Raw genomic sequence first — 15,906 nt, forward strand, 5'->3', positions numbered from 1 at the left:
ATTTCTTAAAATGGACTTCAAAGCTCTGGGAATGCCATGTGGCATCATAGCTGCTTTAAGAAATTTTCCTTAGATGTTGTATACATTAGGCAAGAAAAATTCAGCCAGTTATCTTGGGTGTTTGGAAATGATTTTTAGATTCTATCCAGATTGGCATTAGAAAAACCAGCAATAGATTCTAGCCTCTCTGTGGTTTGTTCACATCCCATTTACTGTAGTCCCAAATCAGAGCACCGGATAGAGACCAGGGAATGACTTTCTTATACAAAATAAGGATGAAGTAGGTGTGCAGGTGAAATAAAATGGAACCGTGAAGCTGATTCAGAAAGTCCAGTCACTTACTATTTATCTCTGGATGGACTACACACTATTTGATTTACTCCATTACTTGGTAAGAGTAATCATTCATTGAATGACTATTACATGTCAGGAGTTTTACTTACACTAATATCTAACCCTCACACCTTCTTGAGGTAGGTTCTATCCCTATGGCAGCCACAAGAAAACTAAATTTTATAGAGATGATATAGCTTGCCCAGATCAGAGTGACTAAAAGCAGGGACTATAATGCCACAAGCTTGTGGCCACACATCTTGTCCTTAAAAAAGTTGCCTGGCCTCTCTATGGCCAAGTTCCCTCATCTATAAAATGGGAATACTCAGCTAAGCACTTAAAAAAATAAGTAAAAGTCTTCATTTACCTTCATGATTGAGGATAACAGAAGGATGACATTATTCTTAAGCTATATGGCTGTAGCTCTTAAAATTCAACATGTATAAAAATCACTTGTGGGGGCGCCTGGGTGGCACAGCGGTTAAGCGTCTGCCTTCGGCTCAGGGCGTGATCCCGGCGTTATGGGATCGAGCCCCACATCAGGCTCCTCCGCTATGAGCCTGCTTCTTCCTCTCCCACTCCCCCTGCTTGTGTTCCCTCTCTCGCTGGCTGTCTCTATCTCTGTCAAATAAATAAATAAAATCTTTAAAAAAAAAAAAATCACTTGTGAAACTTGCTGAAGCTTCAGATTCCCAAACACACTCTCCCATCCCCACCTAAAGACACTGGTTCAGGAGACCTGTTTTTGTGTTTTTGTTTTTTTTCTTTCTGTTAATTATAGGAGCCACTAGCTGAAATCCCCTGCTATTAACCTGAAGTCCATTTGGATTTCCGCAAATCCAAAGCTTCATTCTCTTTCTTCTTCTTTTGGCTTCAACACAATGCCTGGATTCCTCAGCATCCAGAATTCTTTAATAAAGCTCAGAACTATTTTGCCTTCCTTTAGGAATAGGGAAGTGGCACTGATTCACCAACTTTTAGCCCTTAAGAAATAGCTGTCCTGGTTTAACACGTCAAAAATATGAGTATACTATCGCAACAGGAGGGGAATTGATCACAGTCTTCTATGTTTCTTTTTCTTATAAACACGGTAAGCACTAAATAGAAGAAATGAAATAAGAGGTTAAGAAAATTGTGCTCTTCATTTTACCCTCTCAATGAAACTTCTTGAAGTAAATCCCGAGGCAAGGAAGTTCTAATATTTTACAGAAATTATAAAGCGTCAGGACTTACTCTCAGAGCCAAGACAAAGCTGGCCTGGGAATTCTAAGTTGATGAAGGGTTTCTCTCCAGCAGGGATATGCCAAACCTCGCCTCTGTGCCTTCCTGTGCTGGGTCCCTGTGCACTGCATACTCCCTGGACTCGGTCCCACCTCCACCAACCCCCCAGGCAGGAGGAAAGCCAGAATCTGCTCTATCCTGGGTTGCCACTGACAACTAGAAACTGTAGGCCTGGGAGACAGCCTCCTGGGCAGCCTGTTTTTGCTCTTTCCCAATCTGTTCAACTCCGTTTCCTGCCGGCAGGAGTGTTCTCTTTGTGCCAGCTTTAAACCACTGAGTGCCCTGGGCATAGGCCCGGCCTCTGGAGCCTCGCCCAGTGCTTGGCCCAGTGCTTGGCCCTCTGCCCAGGAGTTGTCAAGTGTCTGCACCGGGTATCTGTCCCTTCAGCCGCCTGTCCTCCCATCTTCTCCTTGGAACAGTGGGATGAGAAACATCCATCCTTGTCATTTTTCGAAGCGTACCCAAGAGCTTCTTCATGTCCTTGTTACGGGAACGGGCTCAGTGTGGTTGCAAGCACTGGCTAAATGAGAAGGGAGGGTACCAGAATTTTTAAAGGCATTTAGGGATTCCTTCACAGCCCCCCAGTGATCAAAAAACATTTTAAAGGGCCTATGGGCCCTAGACTCTGTATTCTTCAGGAACCAGAACCTGAATGGCACCTCAGCTTACAGGCCTCTTGTAGAACTTCTTCATCTTTAAGATCCTTTCGCTAAATATAGCCTTTTGGAAGAAGGGGGGAGGGGTGGAAGCTAATTTTAGCCTTAAAGAGCTTGTAGGTGAAGCTGAACCTGTCAGACTATACCTCTAGGATGTGGTACAGCCAACCAACAGCTGCCTTCTGGGTGCCCCAGGCAGGCCCAACAGCGGCACACTACAGGGGAGGGCCTAAAGAGAGAGAATAGTCAAGTGTGTGGGATGGAGAACAAACCACCGGCTTGGAACAAAGACTGACAGGAACTAGAGTCAAGGCTGGAGGCTCCTGCTACTTCAGAGTTCCCACACCAGGTTCCTGAGCCCAGAGATTTATGCCACATTCAAATCTCCAAAGTCAAATGGGCTCAGGAAATTGTAGGAAAGTAAACATATTATTTAACCACTAGGTGGGTGGTCATCACATATGTTACATGTCTGAAAATTAAAGTCAGAACAGCTTGAACCTTTCCATATCTAATTCCCAATAGTAGTTCGAGCTGAGTTAGTATCGTTCATTAACAAAACCAAGGCTTCTTCTTGCCTCCTAAAAAAAGGCAGTTAGCCCTTTGATATAAATCTATCTATCTATAAAATAATGCTTTGTTTCCAAAATCATAAGGAAGAGAGCTATTTTTTTTTTTTCCTAATTCAGGGTTCTTTGTTTCCACATATAAACAGAAAAAGATGCCCTGTCTGATTTCTAGAAAGCTAGTTTGTGGAAAAGGCAGTTAGAAAAATCTCATTTGTGCCCTTATGTACCAAAATTTGGAATAAAAAGCACTGGTGGACCAAAGAACATATTGAATGCTAAATGTAATTGTCATGATGACTCTGACTATAGCCACAATCAAAAGATATTCTAAACTCTAAACTCACAGTTGAGTTGATAACTTCTTTTTCACGTCTACCCGTTATATAACAAGTCATAGAGTAAATGGTCATTTCAAGCATGATTTATCAAATTCCCACATTCACAATGAGCTGGACGTACTTTCTACATTCCACTTTTAAAAAGTCACTAAAAATTCTTTGGCTCATGGGAGTAAAATTAAACATCCTGCCATGGATAATGGTAAGTGAAATTGCAATCTGTAATCTTGGGTGTAAAGATTAGCTTCACCCCAAAGCATTTCCAAATAAAATAACTTCAAATGATAAACTTTTCTTTAATATTCCTTATGGACAAAGAAATTCCATAACAACATTAGGGAAAAAACAACAACTGTACTTCTATGCAGTATTAAAATATTAAAAATATTTTTTAATCCATAAAACTATAATTATTATCAAGGGTTTACTAAAGCATTAGGATTTTAGAATCTTTACTGTCTAATTTAGCATACTGCACTTTTTTGGCTAAACACATAAACTCATTATAATATCAACATAGAATTTTTACTGCAGCAGCAGCAGCACTCCTAAACATGTAAAAACATGTTACAGGTTATAAAACAGCAAAAGATTTTCAAGTGCAAAGTAATCTTAGATTAAAACTGGCATTAAGTTCTAATAAGCACATTCACTTACCATATAACACTAGAGATTGGACTGGTTATTAGAAAAAAAAGAAGGAAAACAAAAGTAGGACACTAGAGTATAGTATGTGTGTGTATATTTAAACATATATATGTATGTGTGTATGTGTGTGTATATATATACACATATTTTTAATATATGTAATATACATTGCATATATATGTAAAATATATATGTGTATGCATATATATATATATATTTTTTTTTTTTTTAAATAGAAATTTCAACCAGGCCTATGGGAAAACAGGAACATCTCTCTCTTTCTCTCAGAACTGCTTTCATTTTGACCCAAATTTGTTGGCTTACTCGAAATGATTTTACCTTTCTTATTACAAATTCATGTGAAGTAAAACTGTAGAATCTTAGAAATTTATAGTATCAAAAATTGTTTATCTTAAGGGAATGGATCTCATCATTATTTAAATTTCTCTCCTATTTCTTTTCTTTTGTCATTCATTTGTTAAATTACCCAAATTTAGTCTAATGCCAACCAATGATCTGCCTGGGAAACTTGCCTTAGCAGGCACATGTCCAGATCAAAAAATAGCCTATAGCCTCTCTTAAGGAAGATATATACACAAACATTTACACATCTTACAAAATAAGGTTGAAATGGGTAGGACCACTTGATTGACATCCATTTGTCACTTTCATTGCAAAATGTCGTGAGCAGCTTCCAATAAGCTTAGACAAATTTAGATGAATGGAAGTGCTGACTAATGATGCCATTATCTATATACCAAATATATATGAAGGCCTGAAAATCCTGAGTCATTCATGGGAGCTACTAAAATGACAGGGGAGGGGAACTTAGAAAAATGGTAATAATGAAATGTCATGAGATGGCAAATTAATAAAAAGAAATAGCATTCAGATATGTAAAAAGATAAAATACGCTTAGTTTTGGGGAAGAGATATCAGTCTAGTAAACAAGGCAAGTCTTACTAATTGCAAAAACTGCACTAGTACAAGCTTTTAGCAACAAAACTATTTTAACCATCAGTAACTAAGGGTTGTTATTTTAGGAGAATGAAGTCAATACATTTGTTTTTCTAAGGCAGGCAGGGGCAGTATTGTGCTATTCATGAACTTCATTAATATTCATTAATTTTTAAAGCAGTTTGGTTAGCTTTGGCCATTATCTATGCAGATATTTTGCCTTTAAATAAAAATAATTTCAAGAACATCATTATTTAAAAATGTAATTAGCATGAAATTCAAAACCTACGTTTTCATTAGCAGATATTATTCACTGAGGGGTATATATTTTTCAGATGGGTCTGTTTTAATTGAATTCCTGGAGTAAAATTCTAAATATCATAGTGACCAAAATAACCTAAATGTAACTAAAAGAAAACTGAAAATACTTCTGAAAAATGTTCAAATTAATTTCCACTTTAAAGAATACCATAGTTGACCCAATTAGCTCTGCAAACCAATTCAAATTCAGTTGTTTGACATTCTTTAGCATTTCACAGTAGACTATTTTCACCCGTCCAGCACCTTAGATCCCTAAAGATCCCAGTGCACATTTAGTGATATTTACCTTATGAAGTAACTAAATCCAGATGAGCATAGCTCTCACATCACTGTAAAAAAGAAATTGTTTCCTCATGCTTACGGCTCCCATTGGGGAACTAGAAACTGAAAACTCTGAAAATTATCTTTGTGCAACTAGGAAATTGTGGACAGAAATGGAAAATAGTTTTATTTGTAAATAAGCCCAACCATGGAAACTGTATCCTACCCTGTTCTGCGAAAGTCCTCTAGCCTTTTATAAATCAGGTTTTTTACACTATGGCAGATTAACAACCAGGGCAAATAATTCATGCATGTGGTGCTGGAAATGGAATCCTCCACATGTCCTTGTGGATTCCTGTCCACACAGAGGTATAACCATGTTGAGTAGTACTTTGTGGATTATAAGAAAATAAATAAATAAAAGTTAAAATGCCACCCAAAGAAGTCTAAATAATGCAGGGAAATTTTTGAGGCATGGCCAACTGGAAAATTCACTGTAGTGAATAGCTAAATTTTCAAGAAAATACATTTGTGTTGGTTTTTTGTTTTGTGTGTGTGTGTGTGTGTGTGTGTGTGTGTGTGTAAAGAACTCCCTGCTCCGTAACTGTATTTGAATCAGTTTGATTTGTGTTTGTCAAAAGTATCCTCTAGTCCCTGAGAAACACCTGAATTACATTTTCTTTAGATTTTGCTTTTGGCTTTTTGTTTTTGTTTTGTGTTTAAGGTAAGCTGGCCCCTTGGGACTAGTACAATCTTTCCTGTTAAGGACATTCTGAAAAATAGGAAAAAGTATCTTCCTTCTTGTTATCAGAGATACATGACGATAGACATAATTTTTTCTGAAAACATGGTTAGTAACAGCCAACAAACAAGAAGAGTAAATGCGGTACCTGGCTTCCTAAATGGATTAAAGCGGCCTCTCCACTCCCCCACAATATCCTAGCGGGATAATGGGTAATACTCTCTTCGGAGACATTATGCACCTTGACTTATTTTTGAAGAGTAGAAGAGAATTTTCCTGCCCCCCAAAGCGGACGGATTTCCAATTCAAGGCAGCAAGTCTTGGGTTGCCTACTTTAGGTCTACCCAACCCTCTCAACCACTCACACCCGACTTCACATGAGGTGGGGGATACCAGCAATCCTTTCTGATCTCCAGCGTCTGAATGCCATTATGCGGCCTTTCAAACTAGATACAAAGTTAGTATCGGGGTCTGAGGTTCCCTCTCCTCCAGGAAAACTCGTGGCCCCCAAGTGACACTGCTTCCTGAATGCCTAGGGTCACAACTCTGCAAGTCAGGCCTTATCCTCTCCAGCAGTCCGAGCAGGATTGATCACATCCGGATAAAAGTACGGAATGGAAAGGGTTAATCAGCATCCTCCTCTCTCCCTCCTCCCCAGAGCTGGACGGGGGGTGGGGGGCTGCCGCGCCGGGAGCATCTCAGCGGGGGAGCAACTGGAAACCACAAACACCCAAACTGGGTAGCAGCAACTTGAACTAAACCGGAGACCTGGCTTAGGGAAAGGAGTCAGTTAAGTTTAGACCGAATGGTTTAATCAAGGTATCAGAACAGACCCATTAAAGACAGAAAAGGTAGCACATCCCTGCCCTCAAATCCCAAGGATTTCTTTTTATGTTGCAGTTGAAGCCTCAAAATACATTTTATGACCCTAATGCCCTTTATTCCGAAAGATCTCAAGAAGTGTCTACAGAAATGTCCTGCAGGAGTGCAAAAAGAGCGGTGGGAGTGTAGAAAGCCCCCTCTCCCCGGCGTCTTTACTTGACCAGCGCTTGCAGGTAACCTTTGTTGCGTGGCTGGGGGACGCAAAGCGACAACCTTGGCCCCTGACGGTGCAGTATCCAAACCCGCGGCAGGGCAGAGCCTGCAGCCCCAGCCCCCTACCCACCTACCCCGCGCCCAGCTCCAACCGCCTGCACGCCCCTCCGCAGCCCCTTCCCCACTCCCCACCCCGGGGGCTGCCCATGATCTCCCCCCACAAACCCACAGGCGCTCTAAGCGCCCACCAGCAAATTTCTACCAGCCCCAGCCTTCCAGGAAAGAAAGAAAGAAAAAAAAAAAGACCATGACATCACGGGCAGGTTTATTTGGGTTTGTTTGTTTGCTTGTTGGCTCGATTAAATACTCGTGGAAGGTGAACGTACCCCACACAGGAGAAGTTTGATGTTGACAAACTTCTGGTGGCAGCGAGACTGTGTCAGCACAACTTCCGGGATAATGAGAGCTGCTTTGCAGGGAGCGCGGCAGCGGCGGCGGGAGGCGGCCGCAGGACGGAACAGCAAATGCTATTCAGCCCGAGCAGTTTCAAGCCGCCCGAGCTGGGGAATTACTGTAGTCGAGCTACGGCTCTTACCACCGGCGCTGGATCTGGGCGCACGTTAGGGGGGGAAGCTGCAGGCACAGGGCGCCGAGAGGGGAGCTTTCAAGTTACTTTGCTCCATCCCTGCACCCGGCAGAGGCTTGCAGGCTGCGTGGTAACTGCAAACATCTTGTTCCCTGCTTCTTTGGGCGGCCTCTCTGGAACCAACCAACTTTTCTCTCCTCAAAAACTCCCTCTTTGTTTCAAATAGGACTCTCCAAAATTTATTCTTGGGAAGACTGACAGCCGGGGTCAAGAAACAGCTGTTGAAGTTAATGTTTCTTCCTCCCACTTCGTCTGATGGTTGTGCCCTGCCAAGACAAAGTGAGAGGCACTGCCTGGTGGCTCTTTAAACAGACATGCATTTAGCCAAAAAAAAGACGGGGAGAGGGGGTGTTGAGGGGGTATATTTTCCTGCTTAACATACAATCTGATCAGAAATGCGACAGCATGTGCCTTTCAACTTGTGCTGATTACTTGCTGAAAAGATGTTGCAGCTTTGAGTTTTGAATACTTTGAGCAGTGGGGGGCAGGGATGGCGGGAGATGTGGTTGACACTTTCCATGCTTTCCTAAAGGGGCAACAATTTTAAACCTTCCTCTAACCCACCTCTTACCCTCCAAGAATGGTAGAATGGCCTGGGGGAGGGAGAAAGAGTTGCATTCCTTTGCAAGGTTTAACTCACATTTCAGAATTCAAGCTATTATGCAGAACAAGGGCTTGCCTGGAGCTAGGCAAATAGTTTTTATTTGGAGACCTAGGCCAAACCCGGCGGGTGCTACCAGCTCTTGGTGGTGCTTGGTGGCTTTCTCCAGATTAGGCCTGTCTCCTCTCCCCTTCCCCAACCCTACTCCTTTGCCTTTGCTCAGAGGACATACTCTGAGGGAAGCTACCCTCTTCCTTCTGCAGCTTTCTCTGTGAAGATCGGTTAACACAGCCCTTTCCCTGCTTGCTCTGCTTTTTAGAATGCCCCGTGGATTGTTGAGGGGCCCCTTGGGGTTGTCCTCCTGAGTCTCAGTCCCCTAACTGAGCCCTACGCAGGTGTCCAGCCTCTGCAGTGGGAGTGGGTAGATGGGAATTCTGTTCCTTCCACATCAGAAAGCTTAACCACTCTCCAGCTGACCCATTCTCCTTTGGGAATGCTCCAATCACTTGGCCTCTCTCAGACACAATCATACGAAGACATAAAAGGCCCTCCTTCCTCACCACCAGGTTATCCTGTCACCACATCGCAATGCAGTGCTATCACAAAGTGATATTGCATCAGGCCCATGGATATTTTAGGAAGCTCTCAAGCTAAGTCCAACAAGGCTTTCGTGCAGGCATCAGGGCCACACTGCCAAAATCAGGGCTGCGGAGCTGCCGGACAGGTGGTAGAGATGCCTTCTCTATTCTCAGCTCCATTACCCACTCACCCCCTCCACATCCTCCTAACCAATCAGATTCACTTGGTAGCTTCCTCACCCCTCTCTTTGCCTTGATCTCAGACGCCACCACCTTTGTTTTCCCTTATAGCTCTCTGCAAAGTGTTCGGGTCCACCTTCTGATGTATTTCCTGTTTTTCTGCCTGTCCTGGTCATTCACTGAGATCTTAATTAGTATTTGTTCTTATTAACTATAAATCGACTGAATTACACATGCAGTTGCACTGGCTGCTACACACACAGCCTCCAGCTTGGATGTCTGCAGGCCTCCTTGGCTTGTTTGACTTGGGTCAACTTTTCTCATTCTCTCAGACTCCGGGCTGCCCAGCTGGGCTGGCACAACGGCAGCGGCCAAGAGTCAGTGCAGCACCCTCAGCAAGTGCCCCCTTCTCGGAGTCCTGCTCATGCAATCCAGCAGCCAATTGACTTAAATTCCTTCTGCTTTATTGTTCTCTGTCCTTAGAGAGGCCAACTCTCAGCACAGAGCAGGGCTGTGAGGCAGACCTCCGCTGATCCTGAAGTTGTAATTCCCCACTGCTGGCTCCTGCAGTTTTATGACGGCCTCCTTTTTTCTGAGATTGACAGACATAAACCTCCAGTGTAGAGGCCTGCAACAGCACCCTTAAAGACTTCTTTGTGTGGAAATGTAACCTTAGGGCAAAGTCAGCCTCACTCCAGGAAAGGCACATTCTCCTGCTACAGGGAAGCACTGGGCTGGGAAAATGCTGGGATTTCTCCTTCTGGATGGCTACCGAGAGCCTCACAGGGGCAACTTTTTTTCCCAATGTTTAAATTTTTTTTTTTTTAGTTTGGAAGGGGGGGCGGGTGTGTTGGGGCATTGGAAATACTTTAAGTGGAGACCTGTATTGGCTATCCAGGGAACTCTACATGCTATCAGAGGAATCAGATGTCTTTCCTTTAGGGGGTGGGTCTCTAAATGCAATCGCTCCTGAAGCACCCACACACTATCCAGGTCAGGATGTCCCCTGGTGGGGTGGCAGTCAGCATCATCTGCTACTCTTGGGGCTAATGCTACCTTGCCTAAATGGAATGCCTTTGGATCACTTAAAGAATCTGATCTTTATGCAGGTGTTGGGTTAGACAAATTACTCCAAAAAGCAAGGGTAAAAAGATACAGAATCTTAATTTATCATGCAGGATTAAAGTCAGATTTAAATCAGGTAGAATTATTATGGGATTTAGAGCCCAAGTCTTTTTCCAAAGAGGAAAAAGGACTAAACAATCCTCTTTGTTGAAATAACATCAGGAATGTAGCATCTTAGGTTTGGAGGTTTGGTTGTTTTTGTTATGTTTTGTTTTTTAATCCACTTTTTAAAAGTTCACCTATATTTTCAATCAGTCAAATAGAACAGTACTAGGAACTTTGGTTATCAGATGTATATGAGTAGGCATTAACTATTCCATGGAGAAGAGTACAAAAAAAGGTGAGATGAAAGTGTGCTCTTGTCATCACAGAGAGCTCACTGTAGGAACTGGGCCAGTGCCTCCATTAAGGGACAGGTAAGATATAGCTAGTTAGAGAAGATGAATCTGGAATCAGAGAGAGGTTAGAAAGATACCAGTATAGTTCATATGGAATTTAGTTGAGATGTTCAGTCCTGTAGCTCCGGGAACTGGAGTTATTAGGATAGAGAGTTTAACACAATGCTTTTAGTCAATGTTTTTGAAAAATGTATTCTCACAGAGTCAAGAACATGGATAGTGAGGAAATGGAAACAAGCAGATGTTCTCAGATAGCGTTTGAGATTACAGAATATGGACAGAAATAAAAATACACAATGCAATTCTTTTCCCCTTTCTCTTTTCCTCCTAAATCTAGATAGAAGTTTAATTTAGGATTAAAAGGCTCACTGACTTCTTCCAGCTTCTCCTCCTGTTATCCCATCCATACTCCAGTTCTGGTTTTGGGCAGAGCTACAATTGTCCTTTGTAGGGAATTGCATGAACTTCTGTGCTGGTTTTCTAATGTGGGAAAATGTCTACTAGGGAGGCTAAGACCACCAAACTAGTTTCATTATGACCCAAGGTACACTTAAATCCAGCCCTTCAGTGGTGGGCAACTGGCCCAGCACAGTCTTCCTCTATAGTGCTCATTAAAATGTTATTTACATTTTACAGTATGGTCCCACGCCATACGTTGGGATTTTATCTTGGCAAATAGAAAGATATCTTGTGATATCTGGGCTTGCAAAGTTTTAACTTCTACTAGGGACCTGCTGGTGATTTGCAAAACAAAGTCATAGCATATGAAAAAGAGATCTTCCATTTCAGTTCAAATTTGTTGGCAGGGAAGTGAAGAATAAAAGAAAACCCCATGATCACAAAATTAAACTTATTAGCCAAATAGATTTTAACCTTTGCCTCCTTTTAAAAGTGATTTTAATGTTTGCCAAAAGCACACAACAACTCTGAAGAAAGTAAACTTTATACTTTGGTCCTGAACCTACTGCAAAGGTGGTGAGCTCATCTTCATAACTAACCTCCATCTTTTTGCCTCGGAACTCTCATTCATGTGACCAGAATTTTTCCAGATCAAAAACAACATCACTGGGGTGCCTGGGTGGGTCAGTCAGTTAAACGTCTGCCTTTAGCTCAGGTCATGATCCTAGGGTCCTGGGATCGAGCTCTGCATCGGGCTCCCTGTTCAGTGGGGAGTCTGCTTCTCAGTCTTCCTCTCCCTCTGACCCTCTCCACTGCTTGCGTGCTCACCTCTCTCTGTCTCAAATAAATAAAATCTTAAAACAACAACAACAACAACATCCTTAGTCCCAGTCACTTCTAGGTGAACCAAACCGCATGGATTCTTACCTCAACAGGCCAAATTAAATTAACATTTTAATGATGTGTTTCTGGCATTGTTCATGCTTCATAAAGAGTAACTCACTTTATTTGACTCAAGGCAACAAGGCTAAACAAGTGATTCAAAAAAATGAATCTTTTCCAGGTTTGGAAATTAAATTTCCTTGAGTTCTTCTGAGACAACAAAGATTCTTCAGAATCTGTAAATCCAACTATATGATGCTACCACCTTCCCAAGAGAATCATTAAGAATTACACCTAGATAAATAAAAACTTAAAAAAAAGAAAAGAATTACAGCTAGAACCAGTTATGAGAATAACGTTTTGCAATATCTCATGAAGGCCAAATGAAAATCTGAGGCCATCTCTCAAATGGCATTAGGCCAAACATCTAAGACCTCTGAAGATGCTTGACATCTTGCCATGTGTCATCACAATCAAATCCTGGATAGGGTATTCTCATCTGAGTTTCACTGACTACCAGTAAGGGACATGTGCAGAATAATAAGTGATTCAACTTTAATCTTCAGTTAGAACCCAACATGCCTAATAACATTCTGGGGAAATGGGTGTTAGAAATGTATATCAAAGATGGCAGAAGCTCTTCACTGTCAACAGCCTGGTGATATACAGTTGGGGAGCCACCTTAATTCTGTGGTTTATAAAACTCTAGGATTATGGTGATTACTGTATGGAATTCTCGGCTGAAAACCATGAGCCCTTTCTCAGATGCATGGTGAACAAGGTCAACGACAGAGGATTTTTTAAAAGCAAAATTTAGAGGAAAGAAACCACTTCACTGACCCAAGAGAGCTTTTGTTGACAAACAGCAATCTTAGACCCCGACAGTTACACAGTACCTTTTAGGTTCCAAAGGTACTTACCCCTGAAAAGATCATAATAATATAATATTTTCTCTCTTTTTTTCCTAACCAACAGGTGAACCCAGAAGGTGTCTTCCCATCTCTGTTTAAAGAAGTCATACTCCAGTCTGCAGAGAAATGCCTGTATACACAGGGAGTCTTCAAATTTATATCAAGAGGCCTCCAATGTCATGCATCTAATTACAATCTAAATATAATCTAAATATAAATATAGTCATGCAATTATCTAAATATGATAATGCAAATTAATAAATGCCATCCCTTCTCAGTACTGCACTGGCAGTTGACTTTCTTTTCAGGGCCATTTTTACAAAGAAGCAAAGTTATTATCTTTTCTTGGGATTTATTGCAGATGTGACGATTATAGAGAACCATAAGATCTTGCTTAAGATGTGAATACCAGGTGGATAGCTGAGCCCACTCACTAATCAAGTGATTTGTTCTCAGACAATAATGTTTGGGATTCTGATGCTTGCCTCAGCAAAACTGCAGATTTTTTTTCCCCACAGACCTTTGAGGTTGTCCATAAGTCATTGCTATGTTCAATGCCAACTCCTCACGTTCTCAGAGATAAAGAGGGCAAAGACGGAGAGAAAGAATGTGTAGCTCATTATCCACAAGTTATTTTCCTATAATTCAGGATGTTGAGGGTATTTTTTAGAAAATTTTCAAGGCAGTAACTCCCAGACATTTTCTATCAAAAGGGGTTACTTTTGCGTTTCAAAAGTGGATATTAAGCAGCAGTTTGTTTTCACTCTGCAACAAGGGAGGGGACCTAAATAAGTTATCTTGTATTTCATGTTGACCACAGTAGTGAACTAAAACCATTTTATTTCTATATTCAATTCTTCTATGATACTATTTTGCAAGATCATACATAAAATAAGCTTTGCCTAAAAGATCAAATGATTTTTTTTTTAAATGTACACTTTTTAAAAGTTCTTAACTTTCCTGGAAAGACTCACAGATCCAAGCTAAACTCTAATGATAAGGTCACATTTCCCCTCTGTTTTAAGGAGTTCTAAAGAGTTTTAAGGAGTTCTAAAGAACAATTAAGTGGTAAATATTATAGCACATTACATTATCACTATACGTTATGTTATATAGCACGTATAAAGCCCTTTTATCCTGAGTTTGTAATTGAAGTATACCAACAGCAAATTTTTATTTTTTTAATTTTTAAATTTTTTAAAAAATATTTTTTTTATTTATTTGAGATAGAGCAACCAAGAGAGATAGAGAGCGAGAGAGCGCGCAGGAGTAGGGTGAGAAGAGGAGAAGCAGGCTCTTTACTGAGCAGGGAGCCTGACTTGGGGCCTGATCCCAGGACCCTGAGATCATGACCTGAGCCGAAGGCAGACACTCAACTGAGTGAGCCACCCAGGCACCTCAATAGCAAATTTTTAGAAGTGAATTTTGTTGTACCTAACTTCAGATTCCAAAGCACCTCTGATTATTTACTGCTTAGGCAGAAGAGAGGCAGAAGAAAAAGTGCTACTCTGTTTATGTGTTTCAACTCTGCCCTAAATGGATTCTTTCCAGGAGTGAAAAGGAAGACCAAGTCTACAGAAATCTTGGCAACTGCATTTCCAGGAAGACTATAGAGATTTCATGGATCTTACTGTTGTTTACAAGGAGGTATTACCTTTCTCCAAATTCCATTCACACAGCTGGTTTTCTCTTTTCTCCTGAGGGTAAACTTCCCAGTGAATATACACAATGATCAGTGCCATGCCAAACAACTCTTCCTTTCATATGTGGCAGGTGACAATTAGCCTATAATCTGCAAAGAGAAAGGAGTAGATCATAAAAATTAAGAGCAGGCTCTAAAGTCCCAAGTGCTGGATTCAAATTCTGATTCTGTCCTTAGCAGCAGTGTAGCCTTGAGTCAGTGTCAGATTCCTCATTCACTAAAATGGGGCAGGAGAGCAAAAAAATACAAACCCCACTGTTCACCATTTCATTTCATCAGTATCCCCATGAAAAACCCCCTGAAGCCCTCACAAGGTCTGAATGGAGCTCTAACTGGTCTTTGGACAAATCTGTGAATTTATCTTCCCATGTAGAATAAAGGGCTGCATTCTTCTCTAAAGATTAATATCTATGCTCAATTCTGACACTCATCTAATGCTTGGACCCACCAAATTCTAAGCAGGAGCAAAGACTCTGAAAACTTAGCTAGTCAATATCTCTACCTTGGCACAATTTTACTATCTTGCTCAGACCTTGGTCACTGATGACCAGGTGCTATTGCCTACTTCATTCAGTGAGGAGAGTCTTACCTTCTCAACTAAACTGTTAGCTTCTTAAGGAAAGGCTCTAGTAGTCTTATAGATCCTTATATTCCCTGGAGCGCTAAGTATAGCACAGTATCATGAAAATAACAGATTCTCAGTAAATGTTTGTGGCTTGTTTATTTTCAGAATGAGCTCTGGGCTGTTTATAACAAAACAGGTTCATATTGAAGAATCCCATTATGCCCCTTCAAAATGGGCCTGTGAAAGCTCTTTCTGAGAGTGGACTATTTGGACACACTAATGCAGTGACAGCCGATTCTTCTTTTCTTTTTCTTTTTCCCTTTTTAACCTCTGGCCATTTTACAGCTGTATTAGTTAAAAGATATTTTTAATTAGCTTTCATCATCTTTGAAAGTATAATAAATACTCATTAAAAACAAGGTTACCAAGATGAGCTTCCCCCCCTCCCCACACACCTATGAGAAATGACTGCTAATAGTTATACTTTTCCAAGGTGTTTTATTTATTTATATTTTTGATGCATACACTAACATTTATTATTATTTCCTAGAAACATTGTTATGGTATTCATATCTTTCGGGATTTGTTTTTTTCATTTAACAATGCATTGCGAAACGTTTTTCCATGTCAATACACACCTCATTCCTTCTTAGTGCGGCATTATATAGAAATTTCTCGTTTTCCAGCTATTCACTACCATTATCTGAATCACAGTAGTTGCTAAGTTGTGTAGAAAAGCAAAAATTGGTCGTAATGAAAAAATATCCACTAATAAACT

General features: G+C 40.9%; 1 long non-coding RNA gene across 1 annotated transcript in view; it reads right to left on the reverse strand.

The window, feature by feature from the left end:
* Positions 1–7,449: 7,449 nt before the first annotated feature.
* Positions 7,450–15,906, reverse strand: part of LOC121100698 — a 90,993-nt gene continuing 82,536 nt past the window's right edge. The window contains exons 3-4 of the long non-coding RNA XR_005832452.1: positions 14,516–14,653; positions 7,450–8,053 (exon numbers count right to left, since the gene is read on the reverse strand). This is a non-coding gene — a long non-coding RNA (uncharacterized LOC121100698). The remainder of the gene's footprint in view (positions 8,054–14,515; positions 14,654–15,906) is intronic.

This window comes from Ursus maritimus, unplaced genomic scaffold (assembly GCF_017311325.1).
Source record: "Ursus maritimus isolate PB19 unplaced genomic scaffold, ASM1731132v1 scaffold_5, whole genome shotgun sequence".
NCBI lineage: Eukaryota > Metazoa > Chordata > Mammalia > Carnivora > Ursidae > Ursus > Ursus maritimus.